We start from the raw sequence: 23,221 nt of genomic DNA, 5'->3' as shown, positions 1-23,221 counted from the left end.
AGATGTATCCTGAGGTGACTTGCATTTATAAATGGATGGCGGCTATTGCAGGTTATGTGCTCGGCACTGGCAAAATGGTCTTTGTCTTGAAGGAGCTCACAGCCTAGAAGGTGGCCCAGATTTGGGGCATTTCCTAAGAAGCTGATGAGTGAATAAATTTCCAGGATTCTTATGGGATGGGCCAAAGTCTGGGTTAGTGTTTGAGGGCCAGAGAGGGAAGTTGGGACAATGAAGAGAAACTGGAGGTCTGTAACGGTCTCAGCTTAGGTGCCGTAACAAAATCCCATAGACCGGCACCTTCAACAACAGAAACTTATTTCTCACAGTTCTGAAGGTGACTGGAAGCTTGAGATGAGGGTGTATCTTTGGGCTGTGGCGAGGAACCTCTTCCTGGCTTGCAGACAGCCGTGTTCTCAGTGTGTCCTCACAGGGTGCAGAGAGAGGGCTCCAGCGCCAGAATCTTCCTATTCTTATAAGGACACCAGTCCCATCCCAAGAACTCCACCCTCATGACCTCATCTAAATCCAATCACCTCCCAAAGGCCCCACCTCCAAGTACCATCACATTGGGGGTTAAGGCTTCAACACATGATTTTGAGGGGGACACATTCAATCCATACTAATAACTCCACAGGTGAAGGGATCCTAGCATGCCTGGTTCCCTGGAATATAAATGTTGATCGTGTGTCTCTGATACCATAGATGTGTTTGAATGAAGATAGCTGGGTGGAAGTGTGTATGCCTTTCTCCTGTAATTAGATGCACACTGTAAAGCTCGTACCTGTGATGCTCGGTGGGGGGAGGGTAGGGGGTCTCTTCTGACTCAGACTCAATACCAGCAGGCTGTCCTTGGCTGTGGGTGGTGATCAGAGTGAGCTCTCTGCCCTGTCCGGTCTCTCCAGAGTTAGGTGGTTATGTCAACCTTGGATCACCTCTCTTTTTGTCTTGGAAGCCATGCGAGGCGGTTTGAACTGTGCTTGGAAACAAGGCAGGGCTTGCTCTGAGCTGTGAGCTGAAGTGGCGGCCATGGGTATGCCATGTGCAGATGAAGGTCCTTGGAGCCGGCTGGATTGCCAGCTGGGTCCCTCTGCTCAGCGCCGGCCGGGGTGCAAGAAGCCATGCCCCTCATTCCTTTTTGAACAGCTCTGTGTTTGTCATCCCTGGGACTTGGAGACCTCTTTGGACCCCATTTCTCTGGGCTTCACGTCAATCAGCTCCTGTTTATCAAGTCTTACCCGGGTTTGTTGTGTGTGTGTGCACACGCGCGACCGTTCTCTGCACTTGGCTGGGTTGGCACTGGCCTGTGTGTGGGGCATTGAGCTAAAAGAGGTTAAGAGGAGGCAGACTCATACCACTGCTAAAGGCCAGAGAACTCTGCTGAAGGGCTGGTCATCTTCGAGATGAGCTGGTCTGTTTCTAATTGGGCTGCTGCCAGGGGCCTTTGATACATGGCAGTCTGTGCAGGCGCTGGATCTCAGCGTGTTTGTTCCTTTACGTGTCTCTGCCCTGGGAGTGGCCATGATTTCCCAGCCGCCCGGGGTGAGGAGTGAGGGGGGCTGGGGGCGCAGGCTGTGCGGGGAAGAGCTGGCATCTCCGGAGACACCGGTGAGGCAGTGAGCCTGGACCATCTCTCTTTACTGCTGGGGAAACAGAAGCAGGCTCAGGCCAGGGCCCCCTGGGTCAGGGGGGCTGTGGCCCGGCCCGCATGTTCCTGACAACACTGCCCCCTGCTGTTCTGCCGGGGCTGCGGGGACCTCACCGCCCTGAAGACAGAGTGTGTGCAGGCCCCATCTTCAGGCCCTTTGTAGGAGGCAGTGATGCGGGCAGTCCACTGATGGGAGGATGGGGTCTTTGTACTTTGTTTCCACCGACCAGGATGGGTTTGCAGACACACTCACAGTCCTGCCTGGTCCCAGTGATTCGTGTGCACAAGATGGCTGACCGGGGAGTGGGAGGGGGTCCCACAGCCCTGGGAGGCCTCCTGCCACTGAGAGAGGATGGTGTACAGGCAAAAGCCTGTCACCCAGTGGGTCTGCATTAAAAGAGATTTGCCCACCCCCTCCAAGGCCCAAAGCTGATGCTTCTTAAGACATTTGGCACTGACTTTCGGCCCTGAGGCTCTTGCGTATCTGTGAAGTCTGGCCTTCCTGTCGGCCTCTCCTGGAGTCCAAACCCCCTGGGAAGTGTCCCTCTGTGCTGCAGAAGCCTCCTGTCGCTTGCCCTGCAGCCTGCCCCTGGTTGTAACTGCAGGGAAGCAGGGTTTTGGTGGTTTTTGTTGGTTTGTGTTTTGTTTTTTTTTAAGAGAAGGATAAACATCAACATGCAGACACACCTCTGCAGGCGGACCTGGCTTTGAACCTCAGCTGCAGGATGCTATTTTGCACGTCTGTGAGCTTCTTGGAGTCTGTTTCATCTTGAGTAGAAGGGGATCCTGTGAGACAGACCCCCCTGCACGATGCACAGAAGGCCTGTCCTGTCAGGGTTGCCCTCGTTTTCCTTTTCTCAGCCTGATTCTAGTCTTTCTTTTCCTTAGTGGTGTTCTTCTTTAAACGCATTCATGTAAGTTCAGTGTTATCAGGGGCATTACGCTGGTTAACTGGGATATGAGAGGCACCTAGCAGGTTGTCTGGCACACAGTAGGTCCACAAGCAACGGTAGTCATTGTATCTATAGTTATCTCTTTGGGTAAAAGGGACACCTGCAGGGTCTCTTTTATTACTCTTTTATTACTATTTCATTTGGTGAAAAGCCACTTGGTGGCTTCAGGGGGAGGATGCTAGGGCAGAGGGATCTAAGTGAAGCATCCCCCCCTCCATCTGCCTCAACGCGGCCCCCTTGAAGGCTCCACTTTTAAACTCGGCTCCGTGTCACGTTCACTGCCAGTTTCGACCGACCTTCTGGAGATGTTTACCTTCTTGGTTTTCAAGCATGAATAACCTTACTTCCCTAAAGGGGAGTTGCTGTAAGTTTCAGAACTTGGAGAGGTTTTCGTTTGGGGATTTATTTTTCTTAAACAGCATAGGGCTCGTTGGCTTCTGTAGGGCTTTATGCAGCCTGTCCAGTTAGCCACCTTGCTGTCTCCCCGGAGGAACTGGGAGCTTTGTCCTCCACTGGCCTCTCCTGTCCTCTCTTCTTCAGGCTGGGTTCAGTTGCCCGAGATGAGAGTGGATGAGCATGGAGAGAGGATGCTGAAGAGCCGTGGAAGGCTGGGAGCCCGGGCGGAGGTGGGCACGCATGGGGTGGCGCTGGCTTGGGGCCACGTTCCCCTCCCTTTCTTTCTGGCAGGTGTGTAACATGGCATCTCCTGCCGGCCTCCGTGGGGCCAGGGCTGTCTTTGGCAGACAGTGCAGGAAATCGGACGCCCAGACTCTTCGGAGGACCGGAGAGCACCAGAGTGCTTACAGAAACTGCCCTTGTCAAAACGTGAGGGGGCGAGGAAAGGCGGTGAGCAGGGAGACTCATATTCTTGCAAACCAACCGGAGAGAGACAGGAGCCGCTTCCCACCTGACTGGCTCCTTCCCAGCCCTGGGAAACAGGGCCCCTGGAGACACTCTGTGACTCTGGCAGCCTGTCTGTCCACCTGGCTGATGATGCCCAGGCCCCCTCCGGAGCCAGGCTCCGCGCCTGGAGGGAAGCGTGCGCTGGGGGGCCTTTTGGCTTGAGCCACGGACGAGAGGAGGACCCCACGGAGCCCGTGGAGATTCTGGAACCTGCTTTAGCTGGGCTGCGCCTGCTGTGCGGCCACCCCCAAGGTTTAGCAGCGTCTCGGGCGCGTCCCCATCGGTGCCACGTGTTCCGTGGCAGCAGCTGTTGGTGCTGACTAATGAGACTTCCTGGCAGCCGCGTCGGGCACACTTGGCTCCGGTGGCCTCTCCCCACCGCCCACCCTATGCGGAGCACCCGAGGAAGGTGCCTGCAGGCCAAGTGCAGACAGAGAGGCTGTCGTGTGGGGAAGCCCAGGAGCTCAGTGACCCAGGGATCCACAGAACAGTGGGAGGGCCCACCTCCATTCTGCCTAGGAGGGACTCTGAGGTCAAAGGGCAAGTTAGGGGCTGAGCTGACGCTTAAAGCTGTGTCTGCTCTCAGCCCTCTGAGTTAAGCCGCTCCCCCTCGGTGAGGCAGGCCTGTCAGGGGTTTGGTCTCATCTGATGTCCCAGGCTGCACGCTGTCGCTCACTGGCTGTGTGTCCTTGGACAAAGCATTTCACCTCTCTGAGCCTCCGTTACTTCAGAGGCCAAAGGGGATGTGCCCAACGCAGCCACTTTCCTTTCGTTCTCACTGAAAAGCTGGGCTGGATGCCTGTCTCCCCCTAAATCCAACGGTGCCCTCGTGGACCACCCGAGGAACTGCAGCTGCCGTCTGCTTAGCCCTGGGGGGCAGACGGGCCAGGCGCAGAGCCAGGGAAGGAGATGGGAAAGGAAACAGGAGCAACTAAGCGCTTGCCGATTCCTGCCCTTTTACCCGCTCCCGAAACCTCTCTGCTTTCAAGTCGTAGAAGGGACTCGAGCGAGGGGGGGCCCGAATTCCCGCCAAATTTACAGAATTCCCGAAGCACAGCCAGGCACTCCCTGCCTGAGGATCACAGCTACTGCTCACGGAACTTACACCCTCAACGGCCTTACGAGGCAGGTTCTGCCGTCACCTCCAGCTTACGGACCAGAGCGCACAGGCTCAGCGTGGACGGTGCACCTCGCCCAGGGGTGGTCACTGCAGGGCCGCGAGATGACCCACATCCTTCCGCGAAGCCGTGCTGCTTCTGTGCTGGGAACTTTGTTCCCCAGAAGAGCGGGAAGATGATTCTGGCTGTCTGAAGACCTCCCGGGCCTGGCTTGCCCTCCACAGACCACATCTGGTTAGCCTGGCACTGAACGAGGCCCAGGCAGAGAAGAGGGCTTTTCAAGGCACATCTAGAGTGATGAGAGAAGGCCCTGTGGGGGCAGGTCCCCACTGTGGCTGTAATTAAACCTCTCTGCCTGGTCTCCTTTTCAAGCACCAGCTCTTCAGGGGTTCAGATAGCACGGCTTTGTGCACAGGGCCCTTTCAGTACTTGAAACAGGAGGACATGGGTCTGGTCTGGGGTGCCCCCTTTTTCTCTCCATGAGGCTGAAGTTTTAAAAAGTGGGGTGCTGGGGCTTCCCTGGTGGCGCAGTGGTTGAGAGTCCGCCTGCCGATGCAGGGGACACGGGTTCGTGCCCCGATCCCGGAAGATCCCACATGCCGCGGAGCGGCTGGGCCCGCGAGCCATGGCCGCGGAGCCTGTGTGTCCGGAGCCTGTGCTCCGCAACGGGAGAGGCCACAGCAGTGAGAGGCCCGCGTACAGCAAAAAAAAAAAATAAAAAAATAAAATAAAATAAAATAAAATAAAAAGTGGGGTGTTAGCATCAGATGAGTAGCTGACATCGGGGCCTTTGTCATAGAAATAGAAATTCCGTGATGGATGTTTTCCCCAGGATGCACAGCCAGGGTCCCAAAGGGAGATTTATCCTTTAAACCTGCCTGCCTTCAGAGGTGTCCCCACTGACTTCTGGTGAACACCCGCAGGCCAGGGGTGCTTTTGTGATCTGTTCCTGGGGATGATGCCAGAAAAGCCTCTGCTGGTCACCAAACTGTGTCTGGAGATGAACCGTGCGAGGGAAGATGTTTGCTCCTGGAATAAGACATTTTGTACGACCCATGCAAGCCTTTAATTTGACATTGCAGTCAGATGCTGAGCTGTCAGATGCTGCGTTTGAAGTTGAAAGTTGACTTTCCCCCCTGTAGCTACAATGTTCTGTGTCAGCCGGAGTTTCAATTTCCTGGGATTTTTGTGTGTCTACAACTCAACTTGGCGTTCTCATTTAGCACCCTGTTTTGTTGTTGTTGTTTGTTTTTTGGTGGTGGTGGGTAGAGGAGGGATGGGTTGGTGACAGGGCAAGGGCGGCATTTAATCATTTATTCTTTTAAGTAGGTTTAATTGTATAAAGATTATAATGCATACAAACATCTGTAATTAGGGGAGTTGGTTCTGTTAGGCAGTGTTTTAGTGAAGAAAATTACAGTGTTCATAAGGCAGAGGCAGCATATATTAACATGCAACTAGTTTTTGTTCATTCATGCCGAGTGTTTCCCAGTGTTCCCCGGAGGTATCTCCCCCAATTCCCAAGTCTTCCCAGTCTCTCCGCGCTGCCTGGGCTGCCTTCAGCTGAACCACGCCACTTTCTTAGAACACGGAGCCTTTCTCTAGGGATTTAGGAGACCAAACTTTGTTCTACGACAGCATGAGTTTCCCTCATTCGTCAAACAGCTGTTTAGGGGTGTCTCCCTTGTACCAGGCCTGGTCCTGGGCATTGTGGGTGTAGATGTGGATGAGACAGCCGGCTCTTTGCTCTCATGGAGTTTGTCATCTAAAGGAGAGTCAGACTGTAGACAAGAAACATAAATGAACGTGCCTACTGACTGATATTGATCCGGGTAACGAGGAAGTGGAATAGAGTGTTAGGTTGGAGAGGGACTGAGGGTTGGGCTCGGGGTGTGAAGATGCTCATTTAGGCAGAGCGGGCAGAGGCCTCTGAGGCCATGGACCATCCGAGCACTGGGGATTCCAGGCAGATGGCCGGCCCGTGTAGTGCCCAAGCTTTGTGAGTTCAGGGAACAGGAGGAAGGATGTTGGAGCTGGAGCAGAGGGAGCAAGGCAGCAAGGGCTGGGAGGTGAAGTTGGAGAGGTGGGCAGGGCATTGTCGGGAGTGCGGATTTATTCTCAGTGCGCTGGGGAGCTATTCTGGTCCTGCCCACATGGCCCCCCTTGGGGCTCTCTGCCACGTGGGCTTCCACGTCAGCGGTGCCAAGCCCACAGAGTAGGTGTTTTTCCCTGAAGGTGAGCCTTTTAGGCCCTAGAGAGGTGCTCTCAGTTGGGGCTCCTCCTTGAGGCTCTAGCCAGTTACTGGAGGGTAGGTACCACAAGGAACACCAGTTAGAGAAAAGGGTGAGCATCCATCCAACTCAGGGGATATTCTTCAGGTGCCCGCTAGGCTGTAAGAGAGATGGCTCCCCGCGCTGTAGGAGCGTCATTGATTCTGAATGACTCCATCTGGAATCTGAAGGGTGAGGAAGAGCTTGAGGACAGATGAAAATGGGAGGAGCTTTTCTGGCAAGGAGAAACCCACTTGGGCAAAAGTGTGTTAGGGGAACACCAAGTAATCGGTGGGGCAAGAAATGAGCCTTTTTTTTTTTTTTTAAATGATCAAAACACATTTATTTTCTAAATCACTTTGAGGTTGATTTATATCAGATAATTTCAACAAATACAATGTTTAATGAAAAAACTGTGGTATCCAGTGTAATTGTCTCTGGACAAAAGTCTTGTTTACAAGCTAAGGAACAAAACTATTTCTTTTAATTAAATGTAGGTTTTAGAAAAACATTCATTACCCATTACTACTGTAAAAAAAAAAAAAAAAAAAAAAGAATTCCCTAAGAATAGCTCTAGCATCCAGTGAAATCTTAAGAGGTGAATCAAAATGTTTTTTTCAGTCATATTCAGAAAATCTAATGTGTTTACTTGCTTGTTGAGTCTTTTCGAGTCTGATCTTTTCGGCTTTGGTGATTGACTTCTCAACGCCCCTTTTCTTTTCACGAGGCTGAGTAAGTTTGGCCTGCCTGTCTGCCAGAATCTTCTGCCAGTACCTCTGTTCATGGTCACCAGAAAGAATCTCTAGTTTCCAGCAGTGTTTCTTTTTAATTTCCGTATATGCATCTAGTACTGCTTGAGCCTCCTCAGGAGTTTTAAATGTAGCATGGCATTCTGTATCTCCTTCCAGCAAATCAACATAAACAACTTCTGAGATTACTGCCAAAGTATCAAACTGTGGTCCTGCTGCATTAACCTTCTCCTGGGGACCACCCTCTTCACTGTCTGTTTTTTCATTTTTCAAAGAAATGAGCCTTTTGGGAAGAAGCGCCAGGATCAGAGTGGGCCACGCCTTGAAGCTTTGGACTTGACTGTTCAGCTGCACTCCCATGTGCTTTGATGCCCTGTTGATTCATAAACCCTGAATCCAACAAATCCATTTGCTCCAGGGAGATTGACCGTCACCCTTAACAACTCTGAAGCCAGCTGTGGCAGTTTGTGCTAACTTTTAAAGCCCCCTGCTCGGGAAGGGGGACCCCTGGTCAGATGCACTGGTTGTGGAGGGCTGGTCCACGTTTCGCCCGAGCTTGCTGTCACATGAGTAAGGCCCAGCTGACCCAGCTGTCCTGCCGAGCTCTCGGTCAGATGGTGAGTGTGTGGGATGACACGGGCCGTCTCAGGTTTTATAGCTACACTCCCAGCAGCCTCTGTGCCCTTTTCCTCCAGCCCCTGGGAGGCCAGACAATCAGTCCCCTGTCGATTGCCCGACCCCAGAGCCCACATCCTCTGCTTCTTGTTGCTTAGCCTCCAGAATGTCAGTTCTGGCCATCACGATGCTCTTGCCCGTACCCCCGATCGTTTACTTCTGGTCGAAAGCCAGGAAGCGCGTCATCTGAAACATCACTGGCACGCCTCTCCGGCTGGTGTGGGGCAAGCAGTGAACCACTAGACTCTCAGTGCAGGTTTCAGCCGACTGAGGGCGGAGGTAGAGTTACACGTTACGGAACACAAGGCAGGCGTTTGTGTGCCGGATCCAGAGCAGGCGGTTCCAAGGCTCTCTGGTGGGCACACTCTTCCTGGCCTTGCTGAAAGCCGATTTGCTGCGGTGAAGTAAAATATGTCCCTAATTGTTTGTGGTGCGGGAAAGCAGTCCCACAAGCATTAATTTGCCTAAGCCCAGAGTGTGTGAGAAAGAGCCTGCCTGGCATGTTTTTCTTTTCCATTAACACTTCTGTGATAAACAGCTTAGATGCACCGAGAAAAATTAATGAAACTATTGTAACAATCGTGCGCCTGTAGGTAATTTATTAAGGACAATTAAAAAGCTTTAAAAATCATCCGTGGGGCAAAATGAACAGGAAGACAGTGTGGGGTGGATTTTGGCAGGGACCCTGCCCGTGGGTTTGTGGAGCGGGTCCCCCTCACCCCCAGTAGAATGACACAATGGCGGGGAACATGGATTTCTGCTATCGAAACGGTTAATAACAAAAATCTCATGCTGCTTCCCTGTTGCAGCAAGCCTGGGTTGGGGGGTAGCTTGGGGAGGGGTGAGGAATGGATCTGTGAGGTCCAGGACAGCCTGGTCAGCTTTCTTGTCTTTGGGGCAGAGGCATGCTTGCTCCAAGGTTCTCATGGCTCGAGGAACGGTCGTACTTGGCTGTCTCTATAAGGATTTGACTTTGTGTTGGTTCTGGGAGCCTCAAAACCCGGTGAGGAGAAGAAAAGGAAGCCTAGAGAGGTTAAGGTGGCACGGTCATGGTGTCATCAGCCATTTACTGGCTTGGACATTGGGCTAGCCTCTGCATAGCTGCTCTGAGCCTCAGCTTCCTCTTCTGCAAAGTGGAGGGTCACGGTGGTTAGGAATGAGTGGAGAATTGGAGAGAGGGTCAACCGAGATCATGCGTGCAGAGTCTGGCACCCAGGAAGTAAGTGCTTAGTAAATGTTCAATAGCCTTTGTCATCATTAAAGCCTTCATTATTGGGTTGTTGACTGAAAGCCAAGCTAGGGTGGAAACGCAGATATCTGACTCCCAGGCCGATGCCCTTTTCGTGACGCGCCAATGCCGATACCACCCACCTATCCTGTGTGCTCCCGTCACAGCTGCTGATTTACAGGAATGCACACGTAGTACCCGTGTGGGTGCCAGGTGCACTCACTCAGCCTACTCCTGCTTGGGGTGAGGCCCCTCTTGGGAGGGGTGAGGCTGCCATGCTTTCTCCCTGTCTCATCTCCACCTCCATCCCTTCTCACCCACGTCCTGGTCTATAGCCCCAGAGTAACAGGTCTCCCCCACTTTGGAATTGTTTTCACATCTATGAAGGACTGGCATTGCTGGGGTTTTTTTGTTTGTTTGTTTTGTTTTTTAATTGGTTGATGACCAAAGAAATCTGTGACTTTGTAGACCAGCAGAGATACATTTCATAAAGTGCACCTCGGCTGCTGGAGGGTGCTAACTGCCCTCTGGATGGCTGCCTTCGTTTTCCTCGGCTTTGCCCAGGCTTGATCACAGACAAATGCTTTGTGTGTCCATTATAGACCTTTGCATCTGTTTGCAAGAAGTAATTTCTAGTTCACTTACTGACTAGAGAAGAAAATGAAGTGTTTTAGTGCAGACACGCCAGACACGGCAGATTTTTCCCCTTCCCATGCTGCAAATGAACAGTGAAGAATTACTCACTTTTGCTATTAAAAGCTATAGAGCCTGTAAAAAAAATTGTAAATTATGGAGACATTATCAAAGTTTATAGGCACTAGAGTTTGACCTTCAGCAAATTCAACATTAGAGGGAACAGGGTTTCCTTTTCCCTCTTCAAAAGGAAAAATGAGAGGGAGGAAAAAGATTTATTTCCTTCTGGAGCTAGAGCAGCAACTGGAAATGGCATCCCCCAGCTTAAAGAAAGGGAAAAAAAGCTTTGTTAAATTACATAAAGTAATACAGGAAGACAGTCTCCTAGGGAAAAATGAAGACCTGTAGAAAAGGTGAATTCCCTTTGGACAGTTTACTCTCCCTCCTGTGCCTCATCCCTACGCCCCGAGCTTGCTTTTATCATTTTGGTGAATATTCATACAGAGCTTTTTCTGTACATCTCTGTACTTTTGTATATACTCAGAGGAAGTAATATTGTTTTGTTGTGGTAGGCCTTCCACTTTCCCCCAAACCTTCACTTTTTCTTCTTTCCTTTCCTGAGACTTAGCTGGGAGAAGAGGGAGCTTGGATGGATCAGCACAGGGATTGGATGGCCTGGCAGGTGGTCGTGCTGTTTCTGCCCTCTTAGTTCTCCTTGGGCTCCATTGAAGCTTCCTCACTGTTACGAATCCAGGAAGATGGATGGTTAAGAAGATTGGGGAGGGGCTTCCCTGGTGGCGCAGTGGTTGAGAGTCCGCCTGCCGATGCAGGGGACGCGGGTTCGTGCCCCGGTCCGGGAGGATCCCACATGCCGCAGAGCGGCTGGGCCCGTGAGCCGTGGCCGCTGGGCCTGTACGTCCGGAGCCTGTGCTCCGCAACGGGAGAGGCCACAGCGGTGAGAGGCCCGCGTACCGCAAAAAAATAAATAAAAAGAAGATTGGGGAGATGGGTGGTTGTACGATGCAGGTAAGTGTCCAGAAGTTGCGAAGTGTTGAGGAGTTAACTGAGGGCCAGGTATTTAGACTTAAGCTTCCTTTGCTTAAGACCCTGGCAGTCTTTTGAACCAGGAGGACCCAAAACTGTCTGCCAGACAGTAGTGTCCATGGCATGGTTTTGAGTGTGTAAATGTGTGAGATTGTGGATGTGTGCGTGCATATGTGGGTACACACTTACGGTAGGGATTTTATGGAGAAGGCTCCATCTCCTTGGCAGACAGTCTTGTCCTGGAGTGCACAGATGAGATCCTTAGCTGGGGAGGTCAGTCCTCAGACATGAATGACCGTGTCTGAGGAAGGCTCCTTCAAAGAGCTGGTTGTTATTTCTGAAGTCGCGGGCCGCTCTGCGCGTAGTGGACGCCCAAGGACCCTCCGCAAACGGTCGCATCCATGCCGCCTGTCCTGTGACATCTCTGCAGCAGCAGCAGTCTGGGCCTCCTGTCTCTGAACAGTAGACACTTTGCCCTTTTTCCAAGAGCAGAGATCCTGTCGCTGTTGCTGGATCTTCGCAGAGGACGGGTCCCTCATCTCTCTCTCTCCTGCTTGTACCTCTGCCGAGGCCAGCAGAGAACATTGCTGTGGTGTTTTGCTTCTCTCTGCGACTTAAGGTGGGATGTTGAAGATGCAGAACCTTAGGAAGGCAGATGTGTGATTCGGGAATTACAGTGACATTGGCACAGCTGTCTGGCCTGGCCAGCGTCCCTCCTCCTCCCCTCCTTATAGGGCTGCATGCAGTCTTCAAGACTCTTCACAACTGCTGCCCAGCAGGGGCACTTGGGCCTTTCAGAAAGAGGGAAGGGACAAGTGCGGTCTGTCACTTCCATTAGCTGGCTCTCTGGTCCCAGCTTCCCAGGGGGAAGAAGAGTACTGAGGGGTCTGGGGGTTGTGGAAATGAGAAGCCTGGACCCCTCCAAGCTTTGCTGACCGTGACCAACGGTGATGCCCTTTCCTCCTTGCCTGGAGAGTAGCTCTCCTGTGTGCGCACGTCCGCCTGAGCTGGAGGTGGGCCCCTCTGACCACACCCCCTTCATCAGGCTCCAGGTAGAGGGCATGGTAAGGGCTTCCACGGTCAGCACCTTGCAAACCAACTTAGCGACTTCCCTAGATGCTCAGCGGAGGTTTATCCAGCTGGGGTCCGGCTGGGAGATTCCGGCCATCTCCACCTTGGCTCTAGACAATGCATCATGCATCTCTCCCTCCTCTTCACTGGGAGAGAGGGACCTTCTCCTCCAGATGGGGAGCAGGTGCTCACTCTTAGCTGGAAGGGGCCCCAGGGGCCTGTGTCCATCCTGCCAGAGGGAAAATGACTTGCCCAGGACTGCCTTGCCTGCCGGTGGCAGAATCAAGTCTAGAAACCAGACCTCTGCCTCCTGGCTATGTGTGCCCCACCGTAGGCCAGAGACCCCCGACCTGTGTGTCCCGGACTCTTGAGGGGCAGACAAGTTACTGTCATGTTCATCTGCTCACTTTCATTCTCTATAGATTAGGATCATTAAACGTGGACTGTCTTTTCTGGACTTAGATTGAAAGAGTAAAGGGGGATGTTGTTCTTGAAAAGGCTGTTCTCTAAGAGGGTTCTGATCTGTAGAGAGAAGGCCTGACTTCTCTCATTTTTGCAGTTGGAACAGCTACCATTTACTCAGTGCCCACAACGTGCCAGGCACTGAGCCACACACTACTTGGGCATCATCTTACCCATTTCTCCTACCCGCCCCCATGAGGCTGGTACTGTCCTCATCCCTGTTTCACTGATGAGGACCTGGGGAGAGGTTCACGTCCTGCTCCCAGCTGATACAGCTGAGACGTGGGGAAGTGCAATTTGGACACAGGGTTTAACCTCAGAGAGGAGGGGGGCTTCTGCATGGCAGACGTGGACCAGAACCTCCTGGCTAGTCCTGACTAAGGGGCTTCTCACCCGTGCACATAATCACTGTGGTGCCACCTTCCTGGTTTTGGGGGCAACTTGTGACAGCTCATGAGGCCTGCTGCCCTGGCAATGGGCACCACAGGTCCCATCTGTAACCTGATAATTTGGGATTGAGCCATATCCCTAAAATTACTGCGTGGTGAGGATTCAGTGGTATCATGGGATACTTGATTTCATTTGCTTTTCCCAGTGCGGTAGAGGGACAAAGCAAGAAGCTTAACTCCAGCATCGGAATAACAGCAAGAGGGCTTCCCTAGTGGCGCAGTGGTTGAGAATCCGCCTGCCAATGCAGGGGACACGGGTTCGAGCCCTGTTCCTGGAAGATCCCACATGCTGCAGAGCAACTGAGCCCCGTGCGCTACAACTACTGAGCCTGTGCTCTTGAGCCCACGAGCCACAACAACTGAGCCCACGTGCTGCAACTACTGAAGCCCACGTGCCTAGAGCCCGTGCTCCGCAACAAGAGAAGCCACCACAGTAAGAAGCCCGCGCACTGCAATGAAGAGTAGCCCCCACTCTCGGCAACTAGAGAAACCCCATGAGCAGCAACAAAGGCCCAACACAGCCAAAAATAAATAAATTCATTTAAAAAAAAAACAATAGCAGCAAGAGCAAACACATCCGCTTGTGTAGAGCACGTCTCCTATGCTGTGTACTCTTCTGTATTCACCCCTTTAGTCCTCACACGGTCTTCGGGATTGGTACTGTTATTATATCTCACTTTACACAGGAGGAGGTGGAGGCACAGAGAGGTTGAGTGACTTGTTCAAGGTCACACAGCTGGGAATTGGCAGAGCCCGGATCCAAACCGTCTGACCCCAGGGCTCCTATCTTTATCTTCCTCATCAAACACCGCTGGTTGGGTGAGTTGCTGTGCTGGGCAGAAGGGGCTGCATGGCCCCGTGTTCTGGTATCTAGTTGGCTGCCTAGACCAACACCTAGAGGGGAGCCCTCATTCCTAGGGCGTAACCCTCAATGAAATAAACGGCCACCGAAAGGCTGAGTGGAGAGGACTGCACCCCTTAGGAGTTCTGTGTGGGTCTTGAGCACGTTCCCTAAGTGTGTCATTGACCTGAAGGAGCCTCGCGCTGAGCGATGATGACTACGTGTTTGCCGGCCCCTGAGACCAGGAACCACAGAGAGCCAGGACCGCTTCCTTCAGGGGTCCAGACGCTGCTGCGGGTGTGCAGGTGGCCATGTGCATCCATTGACTGTGCTCAAGGGTGATCCCGAGTGGTTCCAGCCCCCCTCTCCCTCTCCTTGTAGCTGCCAATGGCATATTGTTTTGAGACTCACTTCAGCCTAGGTCTGTGCTTTGGACTGTGGCCACAGAATGGAACAGTTCTTCACAGCCAGGTAGCCCACGTGGCACTTGAACTCTTGACCAGGTTAAAACCAGCAGAGTTAGTCATCCAGCCCCCGGCCCAGGAAGCAGGGGTGCCAGCATGGCTCCGTTTGGGGGTCCCAACCCATCCTCCGTACTGGCCCTGCCTGTGGCTGCTCCTGCCATGGGATCAGAGGGCCTGGTTGGAACCCTACTCCTGCCGTTGTCAGTTTCATGACCTTGACACTGTTAAGTAACTTTCTGAGAGCCTGGGTTTCCCCGCTTACCTTAGAAAGTCCCATAAAGCACCTAGCACGTGCTCAGGTGCGTGAGAGCCGCCCGGTGACTGTGAGTTCCCTCCTCGTACCTGTTCATATGGCTCTGGGCCCGTGTGTGTAAAGAACTCCTTTTTCTTTTCGAGTACAGACAGCTGTCTCTTGCTCCTTGTATATGAAACGGTCTCTCTATGGTAACTTTGCAGAAGAGATGGTTTTGTGATCACCCCTGAATTGCAGTGACGCCCCTGCCTCTCACCTCATGCGCAGGGAACTGTGGTCACGGTCTCTGTCGGACCCCTTGGCAACAATAACAAGACTGGGGGAGCTTGAAGCCATTGCTTGTAAATGAGCATGTTTTTCTCTCTTTTTTGCCTCTGTGAAAACCAACTTCCTGTACAGCCGCTTGTGTTTAAACCGCACCCCCCGCCCCCCAAGGAAGGGGGTGGCCCTCAGCCCTTGTCCGCTGCCTGCCTGGTTCATGAGACCGTTATGAATTAAAGATTACAGCCGTTAAAAAGAGATCAACTGTAAACCAGCACCGTTTTCACTCCTCATGCCCCTGAGTGTTTAAGTTTTTGTGTAGAGTGAGTCCAAAACAAACAGAGATGCCTTGAGAGATGTGGTGAGCTGGAACCCAACACAGCAGGAGAACTGGGCCAGTGCCGGGATCTGGGGGCCGGGGGCAGGGAGGGGCCCAGGTTGCGTCGTCGGCCTCCTGTTTGTATTCTGAGAAATAGGACACCAGGAGAGTTCAGTAGACCCTGCCCCGGGCTGATTTGCTGCCTGATGTTGGGGAAACTTCAGCTTCGCCCCTCCCCTCCACACGCAGGCATTCGCCCCGCACACACACAGCCCCATCGCAGTGTTTGCCTGTGTGCAGGTGTTGTGTGCAAGCTGATGTCTGAAAAGGCTTTGGGCTCTCTGGACAAAGCTTTAAAGATGAATTCGGGCAGAGATGTGGTAGAAACATCACCAGGAAGCTTTTTTTTTTTTTCTTTTTTTTTCTTTTTTTTTTTTGCGGTATGCGGGCCTCTCACTGTTGTGGCCTCTCCCGTCGCGGAGCACAGGCTCCGGACGCGCAGGCTCAGCGGCCATGGCTCACGGGCCCAGCCGCTCCGCGGCACGCGGGATCTTCCCGGACCGGGGCACGAACCCGTGTCCCCTGCATCGGCAGGCGGACTCTCAATCACTGCGCCACCAGGGAAGCCCAAGGAAGCTTTTTATGTCATCACGTGTGAAGGTGGACCAGCTGCCCCACGGGGGCGACCCTCATGAACCCTCACCTGAAGCAGACACGGCAGAGTGAAGGATTTCCGGGCAGTCGACTAAAACCATCAGACAGCCACCGCCATTTAACAGGAGCAGTCCTCGACATCTCTGAGCTGGTCCCTGGGAATACGAGGAGGTTGAAGAGTAGTTCCTGCTTTTGGCAGAGAGCTCGTGGTGTCGGGGTGGGAGGCGGGGGAGACAGACACAGACAGGATGGGATGAGGGCACAGCACTTTTGTAACTGTATGTCCTCTCAGCCTCATAATGTCTGGGAGAGGGAGTGAGGAGCACCAGAGCTGACCCCCCTGTCTTGGAGCTGGGTGTGCAGAGTTCTAGTCTTGGGCAAGGACCATGGTCAGAAGCGTAGTTAGGGCTGAATCTCAGGCCTGCTGCCTGTGGGTCAGCAAATCTTTGCTGCAGAACGTTGATGTAGTTCGCAGGGCTGCATCATCTTGTAGTTTATTTTAGGCAGATGCTTGCCTTTTAGGTCATTCTCAACCATTTCAGTATCCTTGGCAGGAGACTTACCTGAACTTTCCAAGGCTCCTTGAGAAGGGAACAAGGCATGATATTTCCCCCACCCGATCTCCATGCACACTGGGCCCTATGTTTTTATTGGCGTCTCATTTGGAAAGTTCCTAGCTATTGGGAGGGGAGGGGAATGGGAAGTTTGTCAGTGTCATGCTCCGAGGCCCAGAGTTTTTAGTGTGTGGTCAGATTGACCACTCCTGCCAAGTTCACCATTTCTTGGGAGCAGAATTAGACTGGAAGACTGGACATTCTCCCTAGGGCTACGTTTTCCCAGAGGCAGTGTGAAATGTTAAGAGACACAAGGACTCTATGGCCAAATAAATTTATTTATAAATAAATTTAGCAACTGCTGAATTCCCTAAATGCAGGACTTCTCAGAGCCTTTACTCTGCTAACAAGTGTTCTGATTTTCTAAGATCAGGTTAAGGTAGGCACTGTTTCCTGGAATTATTTGGCCACTGAACTTATTTTAAGGGGACTAATGTCTATTGGAGTATTCCTTGAGAAACTTTCTAAAGACACTACCCCTTTTAGGTCTTCAGATTCATCAGCTGTGAAATGATAGGAGTTATTAGAATGTTCTGTAACGTCTTTACTTCTTTTTAAATTACTTTTCTCTCTTAAAAATCAATTAATAAATATTAGGGAGTCAGATGAATTTTGACTTGACAGATTCAAATCAGATATATCTATATCAAGTTGATACAGATATATCTATCTGATATCATATTGCATATATAAATGTATACTTAAATTAAAATATCAAATTGATATAATTTTCATATACATATTTATGTGCATATGTACATACACATAAGCGTATAATTTTGTAATATACAAGATAATATATATACTATATGATAAATACTACATAATATATAATATTAAAAGTTATTATTCATGATGTTATGAAGATGACAAATATAAACATGTAAATATATATACTCATATAAATATAATCTCTCAAAGGCCATCAGAGGTCAGGTCAACTACTGTTACCATGCTTTAGTCAAAGCAAAGTCAAAGAACTTTGAGTCATTGTGTAATTTCTGGTTGACTCTTGGAAGCCGCAAAGCTTCACTGTTGGTATCGTCTCTAGAAACACAAGGAGTCTCATTGGGAACCCCCTGGATCAGTGGGTGGGGAGCCTCACTCCAGCCCTGATATTCTCTGTGTTCCTTGCCTCTGAGCGGTCAGCAGGAAGCCTGGCAGCCCCGCCCATCACTGAGATGGGCCACTGCATAACTCCAGAAAATAACCAGGCCTTTAGTTGCTCCCAATCCCATGTCTTGAACCAGGCTTGGTGTGTGGGGAGGGCACCGTGGCAGGCCGAGGGAGGATAATTCGAGAATTCCCTTGCCTATCCCTTGCTTGGCGGTTGCCAGGCGCCTGGTGAGTGTGTTGGTTGTTTGCTTCGGGAAGATGTGGCAGCTCCTTTTAATTGCCACCAAGTGACCTCAGCCTGGTCTCACACGGGTTCTTTTGCTGCATCACTCAGGAGGATGCCGCCCTTTCTGTAAGAGCTGGGTAGGAGCACAGCAGAGACAGGCCTACACTGCCTCATGTTTTCTTCCCAAAGCTTGAGTTTCAGGGTACGTACTTGAGAGGCACAGAAGTAAACTGTTTGCAGTGTGTTGGGACTTGGGCTAAATGTTTCTGACAGACATCCTTCTGGCCTTTTAAAGACTGCCTTTGTGTGACACTTGGGTCTTTGTCAACTTGCTTTTGAAGCGCCCCCTGCTTTATTTCAGGGGCCAGGAGTGGGGAAGGAGTAAGGTGAGAGAAGGTGAGGCCGGACATGGGGGCCACACCGCAGGGCCCTTGTCCGTGCTCAGACTTTTCTGGAAAAGGCATCACGTGCCTAGAGATGGGAAGGGAGAGGTTGGAATCATCCGCTGTGACTTCAGCTCCTCTGACGTCAGAATGTTAGAGGCCCTGAACCTTTGACCTCTGGCTCCAGGTCTGTAAATCTCCCGTGGTTCCCACGCTTGTTAGGCTGGAACCCTAAGGCTTGATTAGAGGAGTTCTAGTGAACACCACTGTGTGCGTGTGTGTGTGTGTGTGTGTGTGTGTGTGTTCATGCATCCGGTCAAGTCTGACCAGGGGTCAGACATAGCGCTCGGTACCAGAGATGGGGACCCAGTCCCTGGGGACCTCAGGTAAGCTAGACTTGTGCAGAGCAAGTCATTAAAGTACGGTGTGGGGTGTGCCGTGATAAAAGCGTCTGGGAGGCAGAGAATTCAGGCACAGGAGGAGGGCTCATCCGGGGAGAGCCTTGCAGGGACATGAGACCTCAGCAGAGGTTGGAAGGACAAACCTGATTCAGCAGGTACAGGCGGGGTGGTGAGGGGTCCAGAGGGAAGGAGCTGCCAAGGCCTTAAGGGGTGACAGAGGAGTTTGCAGAACTCCAGGCAGTGCCTGAACCTACAAAAGGAAGGTGGGAAGTGACGCCCCTGTTGCTGTTGCAGGCTGCAACGTGCCCTTCATCCAGGGTGGGAGGGGAGCTAACCAGGAGAGGGGAGGAGAGGGCACCGCTGGGCTGCAGAGAGAGAAGGGCATTTGGGCTGAGTGTCTTCCAGGGAGGGTGACAGTCTGGCCAGTGCAGGCCATGTGCTTGGCTGAGTGGCAGAGGAGGGGGTGGCTGCGTGTCCCATGTACCCAGCTCACTCACCAGGGCTGAGACTCTGCAGAGACCTCACCCCCCTCTCTCTCTCTCTTTTTTTTAATATGTATTTATTTATTTGGTTGCACCGGGTCTTAGTTGAGGCAGGCGGGCTCCTTAGTTGCGGCTCGTGGGCTCCTTGGTTGCGGCACGCGGGCTCCTTAGTTGTGGCGTGCGAACTCTTAGATGCGACATGCATGTGGGATCTAGTTCCCCGACCAGGGATCGAACCTGGGCCCCCTGCATTGGGAGTGCGGAGTCTTATCCACTGAGCCTCCAGGGAAGACCCTGCACCCCTCTTTTTGAGCACTTCAGTGGAGAGTTAGATTTGAACACCCCATGGGCCCGTGGCAGGGCTAGTCTCCCCTCCTCTGAGGGCCCCGTTTCCTCTGGAGTGTTGGGATTGGCGATGCTCCCGAGATGCCTGAGCATGTGACCCCAGGGCCCTCTGGCGGCTCCCTGCCCTTGACTCGGACGCGGATCACACGGCTACAGAGCCATCACCCAGCCTCTCTCAGAGCTGCGCACCAGCAGCCCCTGCCCGCTCCCTGAGGGCCACACAGTCATCCCAGGCAGCTGTTCGGCGGTAATTAGTCAACCCAATCCTTGCAGGTTCCATGACTCATTGTCTTAAATTTTAATAAGTACAGAAAAACAGAGTGCTGATTTATTAAAAATTAATCCTCCTAAGGGGTAGCTCTGGCCAAGGGAGCGCAGAGGAGCCGCCGCGCTGGGAGGGCTGGGAAGGCAGGCGGGGGGTTGGGGGGGACAGCAGGGCGCAGCGCTGAGCCCCCCCAGCCCGCCAGTCACGGCTGGATTTTAGGAAGGAGACAGCAGCGCTGCACGGTGTCTCCTTTTGTCCCCTCCTCCTTCCCTTCCCCTCTGCACTAGTGTCCTAGGGCTGCTGCAGCAGAGCCACAAGCGGGGAGGCCCCAGCGGCTCACATGAACCGTCTCACGGTTCTGGAGGCCGGAGGTCCCAGATCAGGGTGTCAGCAGGCCCGGTCCCTTCTGAGGCTGTGCAGGAGCCTCTTCCACGCCTCCTCCCGGCTCCTGGTAACCTTGGGCGTTCCTTGGCTTGTCGGCCCATCACCCCATCTCTGACTTCATGTTCACATGGCTTTCTCCCTGTGGGCAGGTCTGCGTCCAAATCTCCCCTTTTACAAGGACACCAGTCATACTTAGATTAGGGGTCCGCCCTACCCGTATGACTTCATCTTAACTAATTACTTCTGCAATGACCCTGTTTCCAAATCAGGTCACATTCTGAGGTGCTGGGGGTTGGGACTTTCACACACCAATTTTAGGGGACACGACGCAGCCCCTTTCTTTTCCTCTCCCCTCTTACCCTTCTTCCTCCCCGATACCCTCTCGGTCTCTCCGCCCTCTGTTCCCTTGACCTTGCTCTGCATTTCTCTGTTGCCCGCTCTGCTGCCTTAGCCCCCATGATTCTCTTGCTGTTTGGGCCACACACGTCTACCAGAGATGGATGGGTGCCTTGCGGTGTGCCAGCCCCACCAGGACGTCCTCCCCTGCCCTCTGCCGAGTGGCTGTTGTGCCCACGTGAGCCCGGGATGTCTCGCTGTGCAGCCACCAGATTCCCCCCGCCCTTCTCAGACACAGCTTTTCTTCCGGGAAGCTGAGAAGTCCCCTGTCCAGAGTTCAGTTCCAGGCAGGGGGTTATGTAGGTGGGGACAGGAAGGCAAGGTGTCTGTGAGCCTGTAAATCAAGAGAGAATTTCCTTCTGTTGATCAAAAATATTCCAGCACAGGGCAGGGACATCCCCTGGAAGAGCCTTAGCATTTAAAGCATTTCCTCCTCCAAGGCAATCAATTTAGGCCAACTGCAGAGCTAGCCGCAGCGTTGAAATTCAGCCAGAGGGGCATGTTGGCCCCTAAAGCATTATGGGCCATTAAGTCCGTAATGTAGCAGAGGCCTCTGGGTAGCTGGAGTTCCTTCTTTCCTTGCTAGTCGCGGGCATACCTTGCTCTCATCCTGTTACACTCCGTGTCGTAACCACTGGCACACAGACACGTGTTCCTGGTCCTGCTCCCTTCCTGTGTACCTGTGTGGATAAAGGAGTTTGGAGGGTAGCCAGGTGACTCCCCCTTGGGTCTTTCTCTAACTGCATCTCAGTGGAGGCCATCAGGTCTGGGGATTAAGGAGGTGCAGTTTTTTTTCCAGCTGTGAACACCCTCTCCTACTTGCATTTTGGTGGACCCCGGACCTGCGCTCCGGGAGGGATGCAGAGGCACACCTGGATCTGCCTGCTTTCTCCCTTCTGCTGGAGCCCTGGTCTGCTCAGTTCCCCCGACAGGTCGTTTTCTGTCTGGACGGCCAAGCCCGCGCTGAGAAGGGATGGGGCCGGGCTCGATCCCCCAGCATCGTGTATGGAACGGGGGAGGGTAGCGGGCAGAGTGGGGAGAAGCTTTGTCTGAGAAGCACCAGTAGTTTTGAAATGACTTGAAACAATTTGATCTTGGGGAATTTCCATTGTGAGTAAAACCTAGAAGATTCTCAAAGTTTTGAGAAAGCCACCAGTTTCTGTCTGAAAAATCTATCCCCTCAGCCCTGAGGTCTTCTGGTTCCTCCTGCGGCTCTCTCTGGTCCAGACCCTGATCACCCATCCCCTCAGGGCTTTTGCCCCAGCCTTGCAGCTGGTTTGGTCTCCTCCCCCTGCAGATACCCTGCTTCTCCACGAACCCTGCCTTCACCATGTTCCAGTGTATTCTCTTACCTGTCCTTCCAGCCCGGAGAGAAACCAGTCCAGTCACACTACTTTTCCAGCCCCTTCTCCGTCGGCGTTACAGTGTGAACTCTCTGCTCCAGCCCCCTGGTCTTCCCCGGGTCCCAGACAGCATGTCTGCTGTGCCCAGTTCGGAGCGGTCCCCCACCTCCATCTAGGCAAACTAGGCCCATCCTTCAAAGCCAGTTCTGTTCGCTCACCTGCCATAGTACCCAAACAGGAAGCCCGTCTTCTCTGTCATGTATTGGCCACTTCTTAGAATGGAATATTCCGTACTGAATAGATTTCGCCCTGAATGTCTTCTGTTTTTGTCACCCTCACAGTGTCTCCATCTTGTCTCCTGGCCTAAGTTTGGTTCAGTTTAACAAACGTACAGTGGTCGATAAGTATTTTCTGGTCTCAATAGGATTATAACTCTTTAGTTGATACTGGGGATGGGGTGGGACGTTGAGTAAGGAAGGAGCCCGGATTGATTTCCATCCCTTCCTCTTTCCCTGAGATTGGTCCAGCGGGCGTCCTGCAGAGCCTCCTGCTTCAGCTTGGCAGGAAGACGCAGGAAGACGCCTTCACCTTGTTGAAAGGTCCTGGATTCTGAGCTGAAAACAGTCCCTCTCCATCATCAGATAGGACAGAGACCCGTGAACACTGCCCACCTGGCGTGAGGTCCTGTGTGAAACCTGGTTGCAGCCTCCCTTTTAAGTGGTGTGGTTTCTTTGCTTCCTGACCTACTTGGGAAATGCCCCCATCTTGGACCATGGGAATGTTTCTCATAGGAAGAAAAATATATTTTTTTGATGTAACTGAATAGAATCATTTTAAGCGTGTGATATTATGATTATCCTTTTCATTACCATCATATTTCTGTTTAACGTAATTTGGTGACTTGTTTCGAAAACCTAAAGGAAAGCGTGGAGGAGGCATTTTGTTTAGATGAGAGCCATCCCCGAGTCACTTCACACGCACCTGTTTGTCCTGGGGTCCTTATCCTAAGCAGGGAAAATGAGGTAGATCCCTGCCTGGGTTTCATAAAAAACTGCTTTGTTGCTTTCCCATGAAATAAGTTGCTCTTAATTCAAAGGACTGTCGGACTTTGGGGTCCTGGGGTGGGTGGAGGGCGGGACAAGGGAGGCAGGAGCCGGTGTGGGGTAGGGTCTGGGCCAGGCATTCCTGAGGCCTCCACGTGCGTCGTTTAAACCTTGTCCGGAGCCCATGGGTGGCGGGTGTTGTCTGTCCCCTTGTACAGGGGCTTCTAGGCT

General features: G+C 52.4%; 1 protein-coding gene across 3 annotated transcripts in view; it reads left to right on the top strand.

Moving 5' to 3' along the window:
- The window catches only part of MSI2 (musashi RNA binding protein 2), a 391,134-nt gene that overhangs the window by 172,885 nt on the left and 195,028 nt on the right, over nucleotides 1–23,221 (top strand). The window lies entirely within an intron of this gene.

Source organism: Mesoplodon densirostris, chromosome 18, assembly GCF_025265405.1.
Source record: "Mesoplodon densirostris isolate mMesDen1 chromosome 18, mMesDen1 primary haplotype, whole genome shotgun sequence".
Taxonomy (NCBI): domain Eukaryota; kingdom Metazoa; phylum Chordata; class Mammalia; order Artiodactyla; family Ziphiidae; genus Mesoplodon; species Mesoplodon densirostris.
This window is presented reverse-complemented; position numbering and strand designations above follow the sequence as displayed.